Source organism: Aphelocoma coerulescens, chromosome 2 (genome assembly GCF_041296385.1).
Source record: "Aphelocoma coerulescens isolate FSJ_1873_10779 chromosome 2, UR_Acoe_1.0, whole genome shotgun sequence".
Taxonomy (NCBI): domain Eukaryota; kingdom Metazoa; phylum Chordata; class Aves; order Passeriformes; family Corvidae; genus Aphelocoma; species Aphelocoma coerulescens.
Window position 1 is genome coordinate 647,479 of NC_091015.1, and position 8,659 is coordinate 656,137.

An 8,659-nucleotide genomic window follows, 5' to 3' on the forward strand; every position below is an offset into this window, starting at 1 on the left:
CGCCGCGGGGCAGCGCATGCGCCGGGCGGGTGGCGCCGCCTGCTGGCAGGGCGGGGTGGTGCCGGACCGCCATTGCCGCCCCCCGGGAACCGGCGTGCGCAGCCAATTAGCGGGGCCGGATCGCCAATTAGCGGGGCCGGATCGCCAATTAGCGGGGCCGGATCGCCAATTAGCGAGGCCGGATCGCCAATTAGCGGGGCTGGATCGCCAATTAGCGGGGCTGCATCACTCATTAACGGCAGTAGATCGCTCATTAACAGGGCTGGAGCACCAATTAACGGGGCTGGGCGCACGTCCCACCGTCAGTTAAAGCGGCTGGATCCTGGTGCTAAATGGGACTGGATCCTCATCCCATCGTAATTAATGGGGCTGGATCCACATCCCGTTGTTCATAAAGGCGCGAACTAGGCATGGATCCCGGTTCCCACCACCAGTGCTGGCCTCCATCTGGCCTGGTGGCACTGGTCACCACTGACCCCAGGGTGCCCCCTGCCCCCATTCAAACTCTGCCTTTCTGTGGCAGGTTTAATACATCTGGGAAGCACGTGGGACATTTTGGGACACGGGGATATTTGCAAGGGGTCTGTTACTCTCATTATTTCCTGTTTCATTATCAGCACGTTTGGGAAGTGCTGCACACCCGTTTGGCGACCAAAAATGATCTACAGCAGCCCCTGAGTGGTAACAGCAAATTTACTATGCATAACCACCAAAATCCACATTCTTTGGTGTAATTTTTGCCTCCGAGCCTGAAATTGAATTTTTTGGCACTTAATTCACCTTTTCATTTGCTCCAGCAAAGCTTTTGTAACCGCATGAGTTTCATCATGGAAGCAGGGATTGCCCTGCTGAGGGGAGATGTGCTGGAGCTGGAGAGATGATTCTGGAGCCCGGGAGGTGCCAAGGGGACTGGGGAGATGATTCTGGAGCCCGGGAGGTGCCAAGGGGACTGGAGAGAAGCCAGTGGAGCCTGGGATGTGCCAAGGAGCCTGGAGAGTAACTTCTGGAGCCCGGGATGTGCTCCAGAATGAGACATCCAGAGGGGTTGCTGCGGGAGTCTGGGAAGTGCTGGGGAGGCTGGAGAGATGATTCTGGAGCCAGGGATGTGCCAGGGGGATTGGAGAGCAGAAAGTGGAACCCAGGATGTGCTGAGGAGACGCTGCTGGAGCCCGGGATGCGGCTCTGTGAGCATTAGGGGGCATCCCACGATGCGATAAAAGCACGGAACGGGGACGGAGGCACTGCCGAGGCTCAGCACAGCTCATCCATCGGCGCTGGGCGACTGTGTGGGTTTAGAAGCGGGATTCCACGGGAGAAGGGCACAAACCTGTGGAAAACAGGGCTGCCGCCATCTGGGGAAAGCCCCTGAGCTGCAGATTCCTGGGAAAAGAGCTGTGGGGACACAAGAGGTGCTTGCCTCGGTGTTCCCTCGCCTTCCCCTAGAATGACTCTCGTAGGAGAGATGGGCTGTGCGAGGGAGGATTTGGCGGAGGCACCGCGGCCGCGCCTCTGTCCTTATTCCTTATGTTTGTGTGTGTGTGTGTTACCTCTGAAACTCCCCATCCTGCTCTCCAGCCCTGCTTGGGAGCGCTCAGGACGAGCCGGCAGCCCCCGAGGTCCCCCAGAGGTCTGCCAGAGAGAGCGCTTGTGCCGGCCCCTTCCTTCCTGCGCCTGAACGGGCGGCCACTGAAAGGAACTGCCTCTCTTCTTTCCCTTTGATGCCTTCAGTCCTGTAAAAGCTGGAGCTGAAAGCTTCTTTGAAAGTCCAAATCGCTTTGCTTTTGTTCTCCCTCCCTTTCAGGGAGCTGGGAACCCCGCTCCGGTGCCGGGGAGCGCAGGAACCAGTCCCTGCCCTGTGCTGGTGCAGCCAGAGCCCGAACTCCTTCGGCAGCCTTTGAGAGAGCCCGGCTCCCTCCTGGGTCACAGGGCTTGGCTGCAGAGCCCATTCCGACGGCAAAGGCGGCTCGCAGAGCCCGGAGGAGTTCCTGGAGGAGTTCCTGGAGGTGTTCCTACCTGCCTGCATTTGTATGCGAGCGGAGCCACCGCTCAGACACCTTTTGTCTGCACTGTCACGCTTCCCTCCCTGTGGCACTCCCTTCCCGGCTCCTTCAGGAGCTGCAGAGCCCGGAATGCCTTGTAAATGAAATGTAAAATCCTCTCTTTTTCTCTTCCCAGTGGGAGGGGGACCAGAACCGCATGCAAAGTGCAGCTGCATCTCTCAAAACACCTCTTGTCCTTCCTAATATATTCCTTCCCACATCCCAGGACTTGTTACCGTGCGAAGGCAGTGAGGATTTTGCTGTTAAAACTGGTGCCCCTTCCCTCCCATCTGCTCCATGCCTATTTCCAGTATTTATCATGGAGCTGTTTCCCAGAGGAGCCATATGGGATCCATAGGTATCCACACTGCTTCCAATGAAACCCCTGTGTAGAGCAGTGAGTGAAAAGCAATTCATGCCCAAAAGTAGAAAAAAACCACAACAGAACAAATAAAACCGATTAATCTTGCAGTGTTTGAGGTGATTCCCAAGAGCCTGGCAGGGAAGGGGAGCTGAACCCACCGGGTTTCATGATGTGAGTGTGTGGGAAATGATTTTTAGGGAGAAAACGCTTTGATTTACCTCCTGTGATTGCTGCTTATTGCTGAGCTATCCAGGATGGATTTGAGTGCACAAATCCCGTTCCACCGCAGCAGAAGGAGGGTTTTCTTCTCTCGGGACACCTCGGCTGCTGCTGACACAATGCCAAGTGCTTCGGAGTCATAAAGGATCACCAGAGCTGTGGGGCCAGCGAGGGTTAACGGGAGCAGATGTTGGCCGAGTCAATGGCCAGGGAAGAAAAGAACGGGACACGTTCCGGTGTAAATTCCGCCTCCTCAATGCCCTCCCTGACACGGCAAAGAGCAGCTGGAAGGAATAATGGATGAGCTGAACCAGGTGCTGAATTTCTCTGAAGAAATGCAAGAGGCAGAGTTTGAAAAGAATTGCGAAGGCGGGAGGTCCCTCCCTGTGACAAGGAGCAGGGACCCGGGGCCGGTGGGACAGGCAGGGCTGTTCCCGGTGTCACCAGCCCTCCTGCCTTTCCCAGAGCCCTTTTCTCTAGGAAAACTCAGGGAAAACCAGCCTCTCTTGGACCTTCCCGTCTCCTTTGGCTTGGCAGGGTTGGGAAAAGTGCTGCCGATGAAACCAAGTCCTCCGGGCATTTACAAACACTCTGGTCTGTGATCCGAGGCTGCAGACCATGGAGTAATTTGGGTTGGGCTGCAGGGACAAAGCGCAAAGGAGGGCACAAGGAAAATAAATATGGATTTAGATCCTGAGGACGTGGTGAAATGGCCGGGACACCTGAGCTGCCTTTAAAAGACTCCAACAAAAGCACAGAATAGCATCAGCTCCTGTCTCTCTCTTTTACCTTCTCCTTCCACTGTTTGCCTGGGGCCAGATATTCAGGATGGAGTTATTCTCACCTCGGGGTGTTCATTGTGCTGCAAGATTTCATGGGAGACTGATAAAACTGGGACAGAAAAATACAAGATAAATAGAGAAAATTGACATTTATTTTTTCCCATTTCAAATCTTTCTTTTTGCCTGCTCGTATTCATATAAACAAACGCATCCCTGGTGAAAGGAGCAACTGTAAAAAATGTTGGAAAAAATGATGAGGACTGAGCTGATAAACCTGCTCCACACGCTCTGGCAGAGGGAGGGAAGAGCTGGGCTGACATTTCTGATGGAAGAAAAGCAGGATCACTGAGCATGAGGCCGGAGGGACCCGGAGAGGCCGCTTGGATGGAGTAACACCTGCCGCCAGCAAAATCTGCTCAGCTCCAACCTTCCCTGGCAGATGTTTGTCCAGCCTGTTCCCAGAAACCCTCAGTGGCCACGACTCCGCACCCTCGCTTGGCATTTCTTTCCAGCCCCCCTTTATTCCCACTCCGTAGCCCCGTGTCACCCAGGCATCCCTCGCTGGGTTTATCCGTGGTTCTTTTGCTGATTGCTCGTGGCTGTGGAGAATAATTCACTGCCTTCATAAAGCAGGGAGAAAAACAAACCAGTCTGGATTCAATTTTCAGGTCACCTTTAAAATTCACTTGACCATTTCAAAGCAAAATGCCACTGGCTCTCCACGAGGGATCTCCAGGGCTTTTGCAAAAGAGACTGGACAATTCCTGGGGAACGTGCTGAATCCAGCAGGGATCTGGCAGCAAAGCTGTCTCAACACAAAGTTCCTCAGTTGTCTCAGCAGGGAACCACCGAGGTCCTGAGCAAAGTGGGATCGAAGCCGGCAGGAAAAGTGCTGTCCCCTCTCCCAGATCCGGGTGTTTGGCTGCCTAGAGCCACTGCTCTCTGCCAGATCCTCTGTGCCTGCTCATCCCTCACACTCCTTGCTCCCTTCAGCCACTCCTTCTCCTCATTTTGCCCCATCCTGCTATTCCCCTCTCCCCTCTGACCATGCTTTGCAGCACTTCCATCTCCCTCTCCCAACTCTTGCTCACAGAGCTCTCCCACAGCTCCTCTTTCCCTGCCCTCTCCTCTTCCTGCTGACCCCATGTACAACATCCAGCAGCCTGAGGACAGCAGACACCTTCAGAGATCCCCTTCTCCACCCACACCTGCGTCCCAGGCCTGGATCACCATGCAGAGCTGGAGTTCAGAAGCTACAAAAGAATCTCTGCATTTTCTCCCAAATTCTTCCTGAAATCTCCTCTTTTCCAGCAAAACCCCACCAAGTTTGACTGGTCTTGTCTGCCACGGCAGCCAGTGTTGTCTCACTGCTTCTCTGTGCTCCACAGCCCACCAGATTGTCCCATCTGCCGTCTCTTGCCTCGATGTGAGATTCTCGGCTCTGACACCAGAGCTGCATTTTCACGCTGCATTTTTGTAGCTCCCAGCAAAAGGTGATGGAGACTCCTGGGTGCTCCTGCAGGAGGGCTCCAGATTCCTTTAATAAATGCAAATTGCATACACAGATTGAATCACTGGGTTCTGGAGTGGGTTGGGTGGGAAGGGGCCTTAGAGTTCATCCCATTCTAGGGACACCTTCCACTGTCCCAGGTTGCTCCAAGCCCCGTCCAGCCTGGCCTTGGGCACTGCCAGGGATCCAGGGGCAGCCACAGCTGCTCTGGGCAGCCCTTTCCATGAAGGAATTTTCCCAACATCCAACCTGAACCACTGGCACAACGTTCCCTATTGTCCTGTCCCCCGCTCCCTGGGAGCGGGGCCTGACCCCCACCTGGCTGCCCCCTCCTGTCAGGGAGCTGTGGAGTCTTCCAGACACTGTTCCCATGTCTCCCTTGGGCTCCAGTTCTCCCCACTGCCCACCAGTCTTTCCTGAATCTCTCTTCTTGCTTCTCCTGGACCTTCTCCTGTGGTTTCCACCTTTCCTTACATGACATGCCCCAAACTGGACCTGCTCCTGTAAACCCTCAGCCATCCCTTGTGCTGCCAAACACCTCTCAGGTGGCTTTAACTGGTTTCCCAAGCACCCCAGGATGAGGTTCCGAGAGTCGGGAGCAGTCTGGGTGTGCTGTTTAATATTCCCCTTACTGCAGTCACAGCTCTCTCGGCAGCAGCCCAGCACCTTATTATTGTGGTGGGCATCTGCTTGCACTTGGCATCTTTAAAGGCTGGGGGTTTTAAAAGGTTTTAAAACAAGCCGGTGATCCCCCTGAGTTCCCAGCCTCCTTTGCCAGCTGCCTCCCTCCTTCCCTGGGTCCAGACCAACGCTCCCTTGCTCATTCTCCTCCTGCTGATGGAGCCTTTTCTTCTTCTCCTTAATGAATCCTTCCTATTTCCATCTCAATTTGGCCTTTCTGATGTCTCCCCACATGCTTATGCTCCCCTTGTAACTGTCCTTAGTAATTTGACCTAGTTCCCATTTCCCATAAACCTTTTTTGTTGAGCCTGAGGTCGGTGAGGAGCTTGCGATGCAGCCAGGCTGGTTCCTGCTCCATTTCCTATTGGGATGGGTTCTGTGTGTGCTGCTTGCAGTGTTTCTTTGAAGTCCCGCCAGTTTCCTCAACTTCTTTCACTTTTAAACATGCCTCCCATCAGATCCTACTTCCCGCTTCTCCAAATGTCTCGGCGTCCCTTGTCTTTATTTTCCCCTTTTCTCCCACATCCCTCCATGAGGGGTGTGAGCTCGGGCACTCCACGCACAGTCTTGGCCGCTTTTCCTCCTGCCTTTACATTCCAAACCAGTGTCTGGTGCTGGTTGCTGCCCGTGCCCTGCTCTGTCCCTCTCCCAGTGGCACCAGTCAGCCCAGTGACAGCAATGACGCAGAGGAGCCGCCCTGCCTGGAGCCGTCCCAGCCCTCGCTGGCGTCAGCGGGCGCATGCCCAGCTCTTCGTTCCCACACCGGGCATTTTACAGTTCACGAAGTTAAGAGGATTTTGCTTTTCTCCTCTCTCTAAATCCAATGCGGAGTCAGTTTAATACTGGAATCACTCCCTGTTACAGCCAGGCTGCGAGTAATGGAGTAATTGGTATTTCCTAGCACTAAATACTGGGATCCCGGGGCTTTCTGGCTACACAAATACCAGTTACGGGCTCCTCCCAGCCAGGAGGCAGCCCAGCACTGGTGGGAACACCAGGATGTCACAGGAGGTGCTCCCAGGAGCTCTCCACAGTGACCTACAGGAATGTCCCCTCCCAAGCCTTTGGCTCACTGGGAAGCATCCTGGGGTTCACTGCATAACGCTCCTGTGCTGGGGGTCAACAGAGCTGCTGACCAGGGATGGTCCAGAAGGGTTTGGGAATGGTTCCTCAAGCCTGACCATCCTTCCCCTGGGAGCTGGAGGTGGGACTGCAGGGGTGGGATTCATCCGACCGCCGTAGCTGTGTGTGATGGAGCCATGGGTGAACGGGGCCAGACTGTGCCACGGTGGAAGATGCAGGACAGAAGCACCAAGCAAGGGAAAGGAGACAGCCCGCCTCATCTTCCAAATATTCCTCCAAGGGAAAGGGTGTGGAGCCAGCCCTCAGGTGAGGAAATGTCCTCAGAAGTGTCTAGAAGGGGACAAGGCACAGACATGGCACAGCCAGCTCCTGGCACCTCAGGGAGGGACAGACCAACCTGGCATCCCAAAGGAGCAGCATCCTGCACCGTAGGCGTTGAGCACAGTTTGGGGTGTGCAGGGGCTGATCAGGACACTGAGCTGCTGCCACCTCCTTCTCCAGCCCTTCATGCTCCTGACCAGCACCTGGCTGGTGAATCAGGACACTTGGTTGGTGAATCAAGACTTGGTCGATGAGTTGGGACTTTTGGCCACTGAATCAGGACTCAGCCAGTGGTCAGGACTCTCGCTCAGTGAACCTGGACTCTTGGCTGGTGAATGTGGACTCTTGGTCGGTGAATCAGGACTCACCCAATGAATCCCGACTCCGGATATTTTGTTTCAGGCAGACGGAGTTTGTCAAGGGAAGAAAGGCTCCTTGTCTCAGGGTCGTGGCTCTAATCCTGTTATGTGTCTGCGAGAGAAAAGAGGACGGCGGAGAGAGGAGGACAGGCCCACTGCCGATGCCAATTCCCTGCCCGCATCCCGTGCCAGCCCTTTCTGGCCACAACGGGCCATCTCCCCTCCCAGCAAACCAACCAAGCATTGAAATTTAATAGCTCTCCGACCTCTCTCTCCATCCCAGTGATTAGGCCTGTGATTAAAGCCCATGTGTTGCTCTGCTGGCTGGGAGGCAAATTCCTCCACAGGGCCCGTGAAATCGGCTCCGAGCACGGTACACGGCGCCTGCTCCTCGCCTTTCCCGTGTCTGACCAGGCGCTGGCGGGGAGCCCTCGGATAACCCCATCCATCCCTCCAGACCATGCTCCTCCCTGCTCTGGGAAAGCCAGAGAGGATGAGAGCCCGCGGGCTGGGGCTGGGCTGGTACCCCCGGGGGAGATGGAGGCACAGCGAGGGACACTGATCCCGGAGCCAGATGGGGCTCCAGGGCTCGTGGCCGGCTGGAGCGAGGCAGGGAACGGAGGCTGTGCCTTTCCGTGGGAGACAGGAGCACGCCAGGAAGGTGAGTAGGGTCCGAGGGAGCGGGAGCAGCCAGGGGGAATGATGGGGTCAGAACAATACCCCAGAGCAGGGGCACAGGGGGACAAATCCCCCAGCGCTCCCAACCTGTGTGTGAGCAGGAGCATCCTTAAACCTGCTTAAATCCTTGTGACCCAGTTTTGTCCTGAATCCCAGTAAGTCCTTCCAGCCCGTGGGGGTGAGTGGCTGCAGCCGAGGACGGCTCCTGAATCCAGGGCTCCTCTGTGGGTCATCCCTCACAGCTCCGAGACAGGGCCTGCACTGAGGAGCCACCGCCCACCTTTGTGGAGGGGACGGTCCCACCGCTGCCCACCCAGATCACACCGGGCGTCTTGGAAGGGACAAAAACGGGTGGCGAGGGAATGTGGGCACCGCTTCAAGGTGGGCACCTCTGCGTGGGGCCACGGCAGGTCCAGGGTGGATGGGCTGTGCCAGGGTTGAGGGCCTGTGCCGTGTCACCCTCAGCTCCACGATGTCACTGTCCATGATGGACGGGCTGTGCTGGGACGGAGGGGCTGTGCCACGTCACCCTCACCTCCATGGTGTCACTGTCCTGTGCTGTGCCAGCCTCACCTCCACGGTGACACCATGGCAGATGTCTCCCCAGGCAGTGTCCAGCCAGC